Below are 16,780 nucleotides of genomic sequence, written 5' to 3'. Positions count from 1 at the left end.
AGATCGGTTTTTCCACATTCTTGAGATAAATTCATCTAGAAAACTGAAAAAGATTCTCACAAAAAAGATGTTCGGATTCTTGGGATAATTCCCTAATGACCCTGCATCCTGAAAGGGTAGCTTAGATTCTCAAGAAGGATTACTCCAGAATCCTGAGAAAGGTTCCCTCAAAGTACTGGGCGGGATTGCCAAAGAAACCTTAGATTTACTCTCACAGAATTCTGGGAGATAGGGCCTCACAATCTTTAGAAGAATTCCTCCAGAATCCTTTTAAGTATTCTCCCAGAATTCCCAAAATATCCTGGGTGGAATCAATTAGAATGCTAAGAATAATTCTGCTAGAATCCCGAAAGGTATTCCTCAGAATTCTACGAGTGATTCCCCAGCATCTTGAGAGGGATCATAAGAGAGGTAATTCCAGAGAAATATATCTAGAAACCCAAGAGAGACTTTTCCGAAAATCTGATAAGGATTATCCCTGGAAGGAATTACGAAAACTTCTAGAATGGGCTTCACTAGCGTGCACAGGGGGGGGCAAGGGGGGGCACTTGCCCCCCCTTCTATAAAAAAAAATTATGCACCATTTTTGCAATTCTTGCACCTTGCATCTTACCACGCAATGTTGAGAATCACTGAGCCATGGTGCACCATTGCAACATACAATTTCTTAGTATCTCATGCACAACCATGATGTTCTCAGAATCATCTAGGCCAAACTCACGCACCATCTTCTAACTAATCAGTGATGTCAGCACCATATTCGAATAACATGCACCATTTTGGCATTTCGTATTCCATGTACGTGAACCATGGTGACTTCGGCACCACATTGAATTCTAAGCACCATTTTTGCAATTCGTGCACCTAGCCATACAAAATAACGAGTATCACTGAATAACAGTGACGACTAATACAGCACACTAACATCATGCACCTTCTTCAAAGCTTTCAATACACCATCATGATGTCCACAGAATGATCTAGGTATCCACGTATTATGATGATCGCATGAAATGTCTTTTTATCAATTAAGTATCTAATACCTCATACTGATATGCACCATCATGAAACTTCATGCACCATCACAGCTCTTCAAGCACCATTTCAGCGTTTATCATATCATCTAGGCATCTAAAGCACCGTAATGCCACATAAAATACATTTTTTTGTATGATATGCACCATTTTTGCAATTCGTGCACCTAACCATATTGATAAGGTTTGAAAAAAGGTGACAACTAATGCATCATCTAGCATCATGCACCTTCTTCAAAGCTTTCCAACCACCATTTTGACATTCACTATATCATCTAGGCATCTTATGCACCATTATGATGTGGTTCACAAGTGAATTTGATGCACCATTTTGACATTTCGCATACAAAATAGCATTCCTTGTTCCTGGTCTATGTTGATTTCTGTGCCGTATTGAGTTTCCTGCACCATTTTTGCAATTCGTGCACCTACTTATGGAATTTGTTGAGTATAACTGAATCATGGTAAAACTAATGCACCATACAAACATCATGTAGCTCCTTTGCATTCCATGCACCACCATGATGATCACATAAATTTCTAAGCACCATCTCACGCGTCATCTAAGCATTTATTTCACATTTGAATTTCATAAGCTCCATTTTGCAATATCGTACACCAAATTGTATTCCATGTACCTGATCCATGTTGACTTCCGCACCACATTAAATTCTATGCATCATTTTTGCAATTCTTGCATTTTGGATCTAATCACCCAATGTTGAGAATCACTGAATCATGGTGGCAACAAATGCACCCCTGATACATACAATTTCTTAGTATCTCATGCACACCCATGATGTTCTCAGAAACATTTTTAGGCTAATCTCACGCACCATCTTTTAACTAATCAGTGATGTCAGCACCATATTCGAATAACATGCACCGTTTCGGCATTTCGTATTCCAAAACTGTAATCCATGTACGTGAACCATGGTGACTTCGGCACCACATTAAATTCCAAGCACCATTTTTGCAATTCGTACACCTAGCCATACACAATGGCGAGTGCCGCTGAATAACGGTGACAACTAATACAGCACACTAACACCATGTACCTTCTTCAAAGCGTCCACAGAATGAACTAGGTATCCACGCATTATGCTGATCTCATGCACTATCTTTTAATCAACTAGAAATCAAATGCATCATACTGATATGCACCATCGTTAAATTTCATGCACCATCAAAGCTTTCCAATCATCATTTCAGCGTTTATTATATCATCTAGGCATCTGATGCACCATTATGTTGTGAGCATCACATAAAATACTTTTATTTTGTATTCTATGCACCATTTTTGCAATTCGTGCACCTAACCATGCAACATGTTGATAATCTTTGAATAACGGCGACAACTAATGCAGCACACTAGCATCATACGCCTTCTTCAAAGCTTTTCATGCACCATTTTGGCATTCATTATACCATCTAGGTATCTTATGCACCATTATGATGCGGTTTACATTTGAATTTGATGCACCAGTTTGGCATTTCGCATACAAAATAGTATTCCACGTACCTGGAACATGTTGATTTCTGTGCCACATTGAGTTTCCTGCACCTTTGCACGAATTGCATGTGTACCTTAATATGAAACATGACGAGTATAACAGAATCATAGCTAATGCACCATACATACATCATTCATTCCATGCACCACCATGATGTTCACAGAATCATCCAGGCATCATCTCACGCACCATCTTTGAATCAAATATGTGTCTAATTGCAAAATAATGCACCATTGTTAAATTTTATGCATTACTAAAGCTTTCAATGCGTAATCGTGGCGTATATCTGTAGTAAACCGTGAAGGCATTCCAGGAGAAATCCTTGGAGAAATTTTAGGAGGAATCCTTGAAGGACTTTCTGGAGGAATCCCTGAAGGCATTACTAAAGAAGTGCTTGAAAGAATTCTTGAACGTAGCTCTTAAAAACTGGAAGAGGAGTCTAGAGAAATTCCTGTATAATTTTCAGGAGGAACTACTAAAGGAATTGCTGGAAAAATTATTGAAGGAATTCCCTGGAGGCATTTCTAAAGGAAACCTTGAAGAATTTCCTGGGGGAATCCGTAGAGGAATTCGTGAAAGAATTCATTGAGGAATTTGTGGAGAAATATTTCGAAAAACTCCTGGACAAATTTCTGGAAGAGTTCCAGCAGGGGCTCATTAACGAACCCCTGGAGTAAACTCTGGAGGCATTCCTGGAAGAAACCCTGGAGAAATTCCTGGAATAATTTCTGGAGGATTCTCTGAAGGCATTCCTGAAGGAATCCTTGGGAGAATGCCTGGAGGTTTCCTTGAAAGAATTCCTGCAGGAACTTCTGGAAGAATGTCCGGAGGAATTTCTGAAGGAATCCCTGAGGAAATTTCTGGAGGGACATTTGGAGGAGTTTCTAGAAGAATTCCTGGAGGAAGCTATGAGAAATTCCGGGAGAAATCCCTGATGTAATCCCTGGAGGAATTCCTGAAGGAATCCGTGAAGGAATAACAGGATGAAACACTGGAGGGGTAACAGAAGGAATCCATGAAGGAATCCATGAAATAATTCATGGAGGAATTCCAGGATGAGTTGCTAGAGGAATTCCTGAAGGATTTTTTGGAAAAATTCCTGCATGAATTTGTGGAAGAATTACTCGAGGAATTCAATGACGAATCCTTGCAGAAATAACTGGAAAAATCTCTGGAGGAACTTGTGGAGCAATTTCTGGAGGAATCAGTGGAGTCATTCCTGAAGGAATTTTTGAAAGAATCCGCGAAAAAAATCTTGGAGGAATTTCTGGAGGCATGCTTTCAAGAATCATTGGAAAAATTTCTGGAGGATTTTCAGGAGGAATACTTGGAGGAATCTTTGGAGACATTCATAGAGAAAATCCTAGAGAAAGCTTTGGAAAAATTCCTAGAGAAATCCCTCCTGTAATCCTAGGAGGAATTCCTGAAGGTATTTGTAAAGCAATTCAAAGATGAATCCCCGGAGAATTATTAGAGAAACTTCTATAAGAATCCCTAGAGGTTTTTCTGGAGAAATTCCTAAAAAAATGTAGGAATTCCTGAAAGAATTTCTGGAGGATTTTCTGAAGGAGTTCTTTGAAAATTTTCTGGAAAAGTATTTGCGGCTTCCTGAAGGAATGATTAAAGGAACTCCTTGAGCAAAAGAATTCCTAGAGGGATTTTTGAGGAATATCTAAAAAAATCATTGATGAATCCCTGGAGAAACTCCTGGCGAAATCTATGGGGGATTACCTGATGTAATTTTTCGAAGAATTCCTGGAACAGTTCCAGAAAAAGTTTTTTTTTTCTGGAGTAAACCGTGGATAAATTCTTGTAGGAATACCTAGAGGAATTCTCGGAGAAATCCAAGACGAATTTTAAAGATTATTTTCTGGAGCAATTAATAGAGAAATTTTTATAGTTGTCCCAGGAGAAATTTCTGGAGAGATTCCTTGAAAAATTCCAGAAAAAAATCCTGGAAAAATGTCTGTAGAAATCCCTGGAGAAATTTCTCGAAGAATTCCTGGAAGAGTTCCGGGAGAAATTTCTTCAAGATTTTCTGGAGGAATCCGAGCAGGAATTCATTTAGGAGTCCTTGTAAAAATTCCTGGAGGAATCTCTGTAGAAATTCCCGAAAGTATTCAAGATGGATTTTTTGCAGGGATAATGGAGGAATTTTTGCAGGAATAATGGAGGAGTTCCTGGAGGAATTTCCGAAAGAATTTTTTGAGGAATTTTTTGCGAAACATCCCTGGAGAAATTCCTGGATGATTTTCTTGAGGAGTTTCTGGGGAAATTCCTGGAGGAATCCATGTTTGAATTCCGGGAGGTATTTCTGGATAAATTCCTGAAGATTTTTTTGGTGGAATAACTAGAGAAATTTCTGGATAAATTCTTTAAGAAATTTCTGGACAAATATTTAAGGCTTCCCGGAGGAATGTCTAGAGGAACTCCTCGAGGAATTTGTGAAGGTTTTTTTTTGAGTAATTCCTGAAGAAACTCATGGATGGACTCCTGGATAAATTCCCGACGAAATTCCTGGAGGAATCCATGGAGATCCTTAAAGGAATTCCTAGAGCAATTCCTAGAAAATATCCGGGAAAAATCCCTGCTGTAATCCTAGGAGGAATTCAAGGATGAATCCCTGGAGAATTCCTAGAAAAAATTCTGGCAGAATCCTTAAAGATTTTTCTGGAGAAATTCCTGAGAAAATGAAGTAATTCCTGGAAAAAATCTGGAAGATTTCCTGAAGGAATTCTTTGAAAAATTTCTGGAACAGTTTCGGGAGAAGTTTTTTTCTGGAGAAATCCGTGGATGGACTCTTGGAGGAATACCTAGAGGAATTCTTGGGGGTATCCATGAAGATTTTTTCAGAAAATTTTCTGGAGAAATTTCTGAAGGAACTCCTCGAGAAATTTCTGAAGGAATTTCTGGAGGAATTTCTGCAGGATTTTTTTAAAAGAATTTCTGAAGAAATTTTTTAACGAATCCCTGCAGGAACTCCTTGAGAAACTCCTAGAAAAAGTTCTTGAGGAATTCTTTGAGGAATGCAAGGAGAAATCCCTGTAGTTCTGGTGATAATTCCCAGAGGATTTTTAGAGGAATCCCTGGAGGATTTCCTGGTAGAATTTCTGGCGCTGTGGAGCGGACCTGGTGTGACTATCACGCCGAGGACCTGGGATCGAATCCCACTCCCGACAATCTCGCAAAATGTGAGTTCTTCATTCGGAAGGGAAGTAAAGCGTGGGTCCCGAGATGAACTAGCCTAGGGCTAAAAATCTCGTTAATACAGATAAAAAAAAGGTTCTGGCGCTCTTCCTTAAGAAATTTCTGAAAGAGTTTTTGCGGAGGAATTTTTGCGGAATTTCTGAAGAAATTCATGAATGAATCCTCGGAGGAATTCCTGTCGAAATGCCTTGAGAATTTCCTGGAGGAATCCATGGGGGAATTTTTCGAGGAATTCTAGGAGGAATTCCTGGAAGAGTTCCGCTTCATTTAGGATTATCTGGAGGAATGCGAGGATCAATTCTTGGAGGAATCCCTAGATGAAATATTGTAGGAATTCTGACAGTCATTCCTAAAAGAAAATTTCAGGAGGAATCTCTGGAGGAATTATTGGAGTATTTACCAGAGGAATTATTTGAGGAATTTCTGGTGAAATATATGAGGCTTCCTGGAAAATTAATGGAGGAATGCCTGAAGGAACTTCTCGAGGAATTTCTGAAGGAATATCTGGAGGAATTTCTGAAGATATTAATTATTGCATCCCTGGAGGAATTCCTGAAGAAATTTCAGGAAAAAAATCTCGAGCAGAAGAAAATATCAACAGCATAATATTTTTTTTTTAATTTTTACTAACGTGTATTTTAACTTAAATGCTAATTCTACACTCCATAATAAAATATGTTATTTTGGCATAACAACTGTATAATGGAATTGGAAATTTATATGTTATTACCATATCTTATTTTGTTATAAACTTGTCTGTCATAAGCGGCAAAATAACAAAAATCATAACAAAAAATGTTCCTGGAATACCAATATAATAATAAGTTTTATTAGATCAAAAACATTTTAATAACATTGAATCTTGCAATAAATTTGAGAACTTGTTATTACTGTGTTAGAGTTCATCACATATTTATACATTTTCAATAAAAGAATAATAACAAAACTTGGTCTACAACAAAGCATATAATTGAAATGTTATTTAGTGGATGAATCTCAATAAATTGATCATAACAAAATAAGATTGCCAGGCAAGACATGTTATAAAAAAGTAATACTTTGATAAGCTCATAATAACAAATTATGATATAAAACAGGCTATGTGATTCTGTTGTTATGAATTTGATATTCCCCTCTGCTCGGGATCCTGGAGAAATTCCTAGGGGATTCCGTGGAGGATTCCCTGGTGGAATTTCTCGCGGAATCATTCGAGGAACTCCCGGAATTCCTGAAAGAGTTTCGGGTGAAATTACTTTAGGATTTTCTGGTGGAGTCCATGGATGAATTTCGGGGAGAATTTTTTGATGATTTTTTGAATAAATTTATGAATGAATTCCTGCAGGAATTCTTGGATAAATTGTTGGAAAAAATCCTGAAGCAATTCCTGAAGGAATCCGTGGAGGATTTCCTGGACAACTTCCTTGTGGAATTCCTCGAGGAATTCTTGAAAGGGTTCCGGGAGACATTCTTGGGGAACTCAGGCAGAAATTCCTAGAGGACTTTATGGAGGAATGCCTGGAGGAACTGCTGGAGGAATTTCAGGAGTTCTTCCTCGACAAATTTCTGAAAGAATTCCTGGTGGAATTTCTGGAGGGTTTTTTGTGGAATTTCTGAAGAAATCCATGAAGGAATTTCTGATGAAATTGTTTGAGAATTCCCTGAAGGAATCCATGGAAAAATCCTTGGAGAAATTTCTTGAGGAATACCTGGAAGAATTCCGTGGGAAATTCCTTTAGCATGTTATGGAGGCATCCGTGGAGGAAATATTGGGGAATACTGACAGACAGACATTCAGGAGTTTTCCTAAAAAAATGTCAGGAGGGATCTCTGGAGGAATTTTAGGAGTATTTACTGGAGGAATTCCTGAGGGATTTATTTGAAGATTTTCTGGAAATATATGAGGCTTCCTGGAGAAATGTCTGAAAGAACTCCCCGAGGAATTTCTGAAGGAATTCCAGGAGGAATTTCTAGAAGAAGTTTCAGAAGAATTTCAGAAGAAATTCAGTAATGAATCCCTGAAGAAATTCCTTAAGAAATTTTTGGAAAAAAATCCTAAAGAAATTCCAAGAGGATTGCTTGGACGTATTCCTGGAAGAGTTTTGGAAGAAATTCCTTTAGGATTTTCTGCAGGAATCCGTGGAGGGAAATCACTGGTTGCATATTGGAGGAATTTATAAAGAAATTTCTTTAAGACCCCTCGAGGAATTTCTAAAGGAATATCTGGAGGAATTTCAGAAGAAATTCATTATTGAATCCCTGAAAGAATTCCTGAAAAAATCCTGGAGAAACTACTGGAGAAATCTGTGGAGGGTTTCCTGTAGAGATTGCTCGCGAAATTTTTGGCAGAGTTCCGGGAAACATTCTTTTAGGATTCTCTGGAGAATTCTGGCTAAAATTCCTAGAGGATTTTCTGGAGAAATCCCTGGAGGAATTTCATGAGGAATTCTTGGAGGATTTTTTTTAGGAATTCCTGTAGGAATTTCTGGCGTTATTTTTCGAGAAATTTCTGGAGGAATTTGTTGAGGAATTTAAGAAGGATTTTTTGAAATGATTCATTGATGAATCCCTGAAGGAATTCCTGAAGAAATTCGTTGAGAATTTCCTGGACAATTTTCTGAAGGAACTCCTTGAGGAATTTCTCATAGAACCCCAATATGAAGTACTTGGTGATGTTGGCACCACAACATGTTGAAACCCCTACTTGGGAATTCATATTGCGTGTAACACCATCATTCTATTTTGCACCATGATCATACATATATTGCACCATTATTATAGTGCCCCCCCCAAGCAAGAACCCTGCGCACGCTAGTGATGGGCTTGCCCAGCTGGATTCTCTGGAATTCTGAATTCACATAAAACAAAAAATTACCGGAGATTCCTGAAGGACATTCCACTAGAATTTTTGAAAGGGCTCCCTCAAACTTCTTAAAGGGATTGTCGCAGAACTGTGAGTGATTTTTTTAGAATTTAGATTTTAGAATTTTTTAAACTATTACAACAGAATCTCAAGAAAATCTTCCCATAATCTTGTCAGGGATTTTCCCTGATTACTAAGAGGGATTCTCCCAGAACCCTGAAAGGGATTTCTGGGACCAACTGTTCCAGAGCACAGGAAACAGAATTCTACTGGGGTTCTCGTAGAATGCTGAGAAAGATTTTTTCCGAACCCTTAGAGGAATCACAAAATCTATGCGAGGGATTCTCCAAAATCCAAATTTCGCTAGAGAATTCTGCCCAGAATCTCGTGATAGATTCTCCAATAACTAATAATTCTGAAAGACATTGCCCTATAATCTTGTAAAATATAGCCCCAGGACCCCATTTTTTTTCTCCAGAATCATGAGTAGTGCTGCAATTTTTCGACAGGCTTTTATTATAGCGATATTTTGCTTTTTTCATTTTCTCCGTTTTGGTTTTCTTGTCATTGTTGCTTTCCGATCAGCAACACGGGAGCGATATGAAATAGGTACTCGCACTCGCACACAGTGCGCTGAAAACGAGAGCTGACAGGGCTAAATTTCCAGTCAATTTTCTGTATTTGAGTGTTTTTACCCGTGATCCTGATTGGGATTACCCCAGAAATCCGAATTTTCATAGAATCTTAGTGATATTTCCCCAGAAGAAGAATCTTACGCAGAATTCTGAGAAGGATTCTAGTGAACCCAAGAAGTCTGAGAGGAGTTCCTGAGAATGCTGAGAAAGATTTCCTCAGAATTCTGAGCGGGATCCGAAGTGAGGGTCTTCCAGAATTCTTAGAGGAATCGGCCCAGATCATCCAGAAGTTTCTTAGAATCCTGAAAGGTATTTCAACCTTGGTAGGGAACCCTGGAATACTCCAAAATCCTGAAATGAATTCCCTTAGAATCCAGAGATTCCCTCGAATTCTAATTGGTGTTCTCATATAATACTGTTGCGAAAAAATCCTCCGGAATTTTCAAAGGGACTCTTCTATAATTCTGAGGTTTCCTCTAAAATTCTGTGAGAGATTCCTCTAAAATGCTGAAAATTACCACACCAGCATCCTGAGAGACCTTATAAAGGATGCTGGGTCATTAGGCCGAAGGTCATTAGGCCGAATGGTCATTAGGCCGAATGGTCATTAGGCCGAATGGTCATCAGGACGAATTGAAAGTTAGCCGTTGTTTTACCTTTTCCAACAATTTTTGACAAAAACTAGTTTAACAATGGAACTAGAAAGAATAGCCTATGTTTTAAAGAAGGAAAAATTTATGAATTGAATATCGGCAGTTTCAGCGCCAAAAACTATTTCAGCAATGATACTAGAAAGAACAGCCTATATTTAAAAGAAGGAAAAATTCATGGGTAAAATATCAGTAGATTCAGCATCAATAAAGTATCTTCGTGCCTGTCACACGATACACACATGCAAAATGGTCATTTGCAGAGGAAGCTCTCAGTTAATAAGCTGAGAAGCAGGCTTTGTCTCAGTGGGGACGTAACGGCAAAAAGAAGACCCAATGACCATTCGGCCTGATGACCATTCGGCCTAATGATCATTCGGCCTAATGACCATTCGGCCTAATGACCATTCGGCCTAATGACCTTCGGCCGAATGGCCTGACACCCTTATAAAGAGAGAAAAACTTTTCCAATAGGAATTCTCCCTGATTTCTATTAAGGATTTTCCTAGAACTTTAGGAGAGATAACTCCAGTTTTCTGACATGAATTCTCTCAGAATCTTTAGAGGAATTCTTCCAGAATCCTGAGGGATTTCCTCAGATTCCCGAGATGGATTCCCTCAGAATCCTGAGAGATGTTTTCCCTCGAGATTCTCCCAGAATGCTTAGACGGATATCCCCAGAACTCCCTGACAGATTTTTCAAGAATCCTGAGAGGGATTCTCCTGGAATCGTGATAGAAATTCTCCTGCAGTATTGAAAGACATCCCATTAGAATCCCCAGAGATTGCCCCATAACCCTCAAATGATTCCTAAGAGAGGATCTTTTACATTATTAAAAAAACATTCATCTAGAATTCTGAGACGGATTCTCAAGAAAAAGCTTAGAATCCATTCCGAATCGTTCTAAAAAAAGAAATTTAATATTTTTGAATCGAAAAAAAATCGAATGTAAAAAATCGATTCAGTCAATTTCGTGGGGTTTCAACATCAATTCGAAAAATCGATTAATCGAAACAAAAACATCGATGTTGCGAACATCAATTCAAAATTACCCAACGCTACAACATCCCAGTTCGAACAACGACAGATCCTATGTTGTATCTACCATTTGGTCTCGTTACCAATCACAAAATGCCTGGAAAAGTCAGATTGATTTGGAACGCAACAGCCGAAGCGGGTCGAGTGTCCTTCAACTCGAGACTCCCGAGCAAGGTCCCGATCGCCTAACTCCACGTCCGCAAGTTTTGAGTCCATTTCGCCAATTTCCGGTAGCTGTGGGGGAAGGACATAATGAAGATTTTCTACTAGAATAAAATACGCTCTCCAGATTGTCTATTTCAACGTTTCGTATTCCGCAACCATCCGATAGATCCCATCTAATGTATGTGATGTACGTACAGTGTATCAAACAATTGTCCGTACAGCAATTTTTTGGTCAAAATAATTTTTCATTCAAATGTTCATAACTTGTTTATCTTCTTCTTCTTCTTGGCGTAACGTCCTCATTGGGACAAAGCCTGCTTCTCAGCTTAGTGTTCAATGAGCACTTCCACAGTTTTTAACTGAGAGCTTCCTCTGCCAATGACCATTTTGCATGTGTATAGTGTATATCGTGTGGCAGGCACGAAGATACTCTATGCCCAAGGAAGTCAAGGAAATTTCCTTTACGAAAAGATCCTGGACCGACCGGGAATCGAACCCGTCACCCTCAGCATGGTCATGCTGAATACCCGTGCGTTTACCGCCTCGGCTATATGGGCCCTGTAACTTGTTTATACGTCAATCAAAAACGCTGAAATTTTGACCAATCATGAATCATATATTAAAGCTCCATTGGTAAAATTTTGAGCGAGATCGAATAAGTTTTCTGAAAGTTATAGAGCTTTTAGAAAAACTTATAAGATTTTTGAACGCATTTTTAAAACATTATATCTCACTATGTACTCGATGAAACTTTTTCATTTTTTTTTGTGTTACAGCTGATACCTGAGGCTTTCATATGCAGCTACTCTAGAGGTTTTATATTCACTACAAAAAATATGAAAAATGTGCTTATGGAGTTGACGATATTTAAAAATTGACCATATTTTGCACATATAATCTGCCAAACACTTTACACCAATAAAAGTGCATTAAATGAATGAAAAATACATAGGACCTACTTTGCATATGTAGTTTAGTAGGTCCTGTATAAAAAATATTACATTTAGAGAGTTTAAAAACGTTGAAAACACTTGGCACTTTTTTTTTTATCAAAATATGATAAATTTCCAAATGACACTGTGAACATATACAGATTTTTCATATTTTTTATAGTGATTATAAAACCTCAAACAAAGCTGCATATGAAAGCCTTAGGTATAAGCTGTATCACAAAAAAAATGAAAAAGTTTCATCGAGTACATACTGAGATATAATGTTTTAAAAATGTGTTCAAAAATCTTATAAGTTTTACTGAAAGTTCTATAACTTTTAGAAAACTTATTCGATCTCGCTCAAAATTTTACCAATGGAGCTTTGATATATAATTCAGGTTTGATCAAAATTTCAGCATATTTAATATATGTATAAAAAGTTATGATCATTTGAATGAAAATTTATTTTGACCCAAAAATTGCTGTACGGACAATTGTTTGATACACTGTAGCTACATTCGGGTCCACATGCTCACCTACCTCGCCCCAACATGTGGAAAACTTTAACGTTCAAGAGCATACCAAGGAATTTCCGCGAGTAGCTTCAGCCATTGCAAACAACACAGCATATGCCTGCTGTGCAACATGGCCCTGGAAGGAGTTATGCGATGAGTCGGGCACGATTTTCACGAAATCCAGCCAATTTGTCTGTTTTGCGGATGACATGGATATTAATGGAAGAACATTGTCAGGAACGGTGGCAGAACTGTACACTCCCCCTGAAACTATAAACAACAAAGGTTGGACTCTCGGTGAACGCTTCGAAAACGATGTACATACATGCTGGCAGGCAGGGTTGGTAAAAACTCAAATTTTCAAATCTCATGGTTGAGTTGATTCACGCGCGATTCTTGACTCGCCAAAAACACCGCCGAAAAAATCATGCATGAGTTGACTCGTGATTTTACTCATTCCTTAATTTCTTGGTAGTCTTATTATTCACAACGAAGTTTTTAGGATTGTATGACAGAACAAGATCAAACCTTGCTTACAACAACAAATATTGTTGTTTAAATTGATTTGGATTCGTTTTACAAGCAAATGAGACGTCGGCGCTTGACTCGTGAGAGCGAGCCCAAGTAACCAAAAGTTCAGATAAAAGGGTACTTTATATGCTAAGCAGCTTGTTCGAGGTTGCTCATTATTGCAGCTTCATATTTAAGTACCGTCAAATGGGGTAACTTGCAACACTTTTCGACTTTGAAGCATACTATAAAGCATCGTGTACACTAATTACCACGAGTAGAATACTATGCAGCAATTGATTTACCAAAATACGTTGCCACCTAATCAGGAGGTGCAAAATACATGCTTGTTGCAAGTTACCCCATCTGTGGGGTAACTTGCAACACATGGCATGAAGCTAAATTAGCTACCATTAAACTGCTCTTACAATCTAGTTCTTGTTCATATTATAAGTTTTTGATGTAAAGCGTGGAAAATGCTTTGAAAAGATGTACACTAACCAACTGATATATGATTTTTTCATTAAAGGGTTGATAGTTATTATAAGCGAGGATATATGGTTTCACAGCAGGTTTTACGTCACAAATATTGCATATATGTAGAGCTCATGACTCAGTACTAGTTACAAAATGTCAACAATGCTTAACAATTTGGGCATTCTAGTGCAATAATTTACTCTTTTAGGTTCAGAATGCATGTTGGTGATTGTTTTAAGATCGTCCATAAACTAAATTAAACTTTAATCGAGGTGAAACATGATAAAATTTCAAAATATGGAAGTCCTTCTCTTTGTTTGAAGGTTACGTACAAAAAAAGATAAATTTAAGTCGACATTTGAAAATGAGCACGATACGTAATTATTGAATGATCCACTTCAATTATTTCTACTTGAAATATCGTGAAATGAAAATAAATTATAGAAAGTTTTGTATACAACCCTTCGGTTTGTGATTCACGTCTGAAAATTGGCTCTGATAATTATATTTTCACACATGTTGCTGCTATAAAGATTTGAACTGGATCCTCCTGCGTGATAGCCTGCCGAATTTCCGCTGCGCTGCTGAAGACACTTGACAAAGTCAAGCTAACTTCACTATTGTACAAATGTGCAAAACTAGCTGCCGACAGAATATCGATTCAAGTCAGACTTTGCCTGCTGTCAACTCAATCGCAGCTGTAGTACTGTGGTAGAGCATAGGGTTCTCACGCAGCGACTATCGATTCAAATCCGAAGGGCGGCAATTTTTTTGTGCTCAACCCTAGTATTGATTGATTCGATAAATTCGTATTTGTCTTTTATTCGTGTATGCTTACACAGTTAAACAGACTCTCGTAGTTCGGTAAAATAAATTACCGAAACTGATCGGTAATCTCAAGTTTTACAGATGTTTCGGTAAATGGGTCATTGTTGACAGTCAATTCTGCTGAACTTCGGTGATTCCAGGTTGACCTGTCAACTTTTTTACCGAAAAGTCTGTAATGTATTTGAACCACCGATGACGGTGAAATATTTTGCTGAAGTTTCGGTAATCGGTCTAATAGTTCACCGACTTCGGTAATCTTGAAGATCATCATTCACAGTTCCGTCATATTTGTTTACCTTAGCCGCAGATGACTGCGGATCTCGTGCTTCTCGTGCTCCAACCAAAAGTATTTTTTCGCATCTGGAGGAACAATTGGAGGACAAACAGAGGTAAGAAACGCTATAAATTTTGCCTTAGCACACAATTAAGAAGGAATTATACCGCGATTTGTTTTCAGATCGTTGACTTCCCGAACTTTGATTTTGCCTTGGATCCAGCACGGGTGGCCCTCATCTTTCTTCCGGCCGCCTGAATGTACAGTCTCCAGTAGAAGATGCTTGTTGAATACACCCAATAATAGATGCTGCAATCTTGCATCTTCAGCTGTAAAACTGATGACATCCGAGAAAATGCAATGTCCCCGTAGGACATGGCAAACAAGTGGTGTAGAAACTACTGAGCGGCTTGTTTCAATTTATTAGTGCAAATTATAAGTGCAAAGAACGTTTGCCTTAATAATAAAGTATTTTCATTGCATCCACATATATAAAAAAAAACAAAAAACAGAATGAGAACCCATGAAATCTTTTTCGTCCTGGATTACCGTTGGTCGATAATGCGTTACCGATGCCTCAGCTAATTTGACAGTTGAGCTCACCGCTGCAAATTACAGACCGTTCGGTAATCTGTTCGTTTACCGAACACGTTACCGATCGCTCAGCTGTTGAGATTTCGGTAAACGAATTATCGACGTCGGTAATTTTAACTAAGTGTGTAAACAGTTGTTTTCTGTAAAAGAAATAAATTTAATCTTCATTGAAACACAATGCTACTGAGCTGAACTTCTATAAACTTGAAAGTTCCGACAAAGTTCCGAGTAGCGTCTTAAGCAGCTTTAAAGTTCCACGAAGTTCAGATAAAGTTCCAAATGGAACTTTCTGGCTGCTTAAGAGGCTAACAATGAACCGGCAAGGTTCACAACTTGTGACCGAAGTTCCAGCAAGACTCACTGTTAGCCTCTTAAGCAGCCAGAAAGTTCCATTTGGAACATTATCTGAACATCGCGGAACTTGAAAGTGCATTTTGTCCTGGAAAGCGGAACTTTTGGTTACTTGGGAGGTTTTGCATGAAAATCTCGCGCGTGAGAAAATGATTCAGAATCGCGCGCGAGTTTGCTCCCGCAGAAGCGGTTCATGAGTGAGCTTTGAGTGTGAGTTTACCAACACTGCTGGCAGGCGGAATCACGAAGAATATACCAAGCCTATAGGCAGCAGTGTTATGATAGACGGGGATACCTTCGAGGTGATTGAGGATTTCGTCTACCTCTTGTCCTTATTATCGGCAGACAACAACGTTAACCGCAAAATACGAAGGTGCATCATCAGTAGAAGCCGGGCCCACTATGAGATCCACAAGAATCTGCGGTCGAAAAAGATTCACCCTCGCACTTCTACCATGTGCAACACGTTGATAAGACCGGTGGTTCTTGGACTATGCTCGAGAAGGACATGCAAGCCTTGATGCAAGCACTCGAATTGGCTTCTTTAGCGGTGTTACGATAATTCCATATTCAGAATCTGCATGCAAAACTGAGCCGAAATCCAAATTTTCATGAGTTTTGGTGCCCGGGAACCTATTTAAAAATCAGTTTGAAGTTTGTATGGGAGCGATTTGTCGAATCACCCCTTGTCGCAATTTGTACTGGGTGGAGCTGTCAAGCAGTTAGCCAGCTGTCAAAAGGTGATTTCGAAAAATCTCTTCGAAAGCGATTTTGGGTATCAAAATAAAGTTCTAAAAATCTGAAAAAAATCATGGTGGTTCAGAAAAAGGTGCTCTTTTGTATAAAATCAAAAAATCAATACATTTTTCTTAATTCAAAAACCCAATTGTTTGTTCGGCGGGTGCTTGGAACTATCTTTGTCGGTGTGCAGAAGAACTGTGTGTGTGGCGGCAAAAAATGAATCACGAGCTCGCTGCACTCTACGGCCAACCACGCATTCGGAAGGTCGCAAAAGTTGGAAGGATACGCCGGGCGGGGCATGTTGTGAAGAATGTCGGACAACAACCCTGCAAAGCTGGTGTCCGCAAGAAATCCGGATGGTACAAGATGACCTGGAAAGTAGCGTGCAAGGTGAGCGCATTAGATTGAAAGAGATCTGGCGAGCGTTGAACATCACCGAGGTTGGAAATGGAAA

The sequence above is a fragment of the Aedes albopictus genome, chromosome 1 (genome assembly GCF_035046485.1).
Source record: "Aedes albopictus strain Foshan chromosome 1, AalbF5, whole genome shotgun sequence".
Taxonomy (NCBI): domain Eukaryota; kingdom Metazoa; phylum Arthropoda; class Insecta; order Diptera; family Culicidae; genus Aedes; species Aedes albopictus.
The sequence above is the reverse complement of the archived record's forward strand: the minus strand, read 5'-3'. Positions refer to the sequence as shown.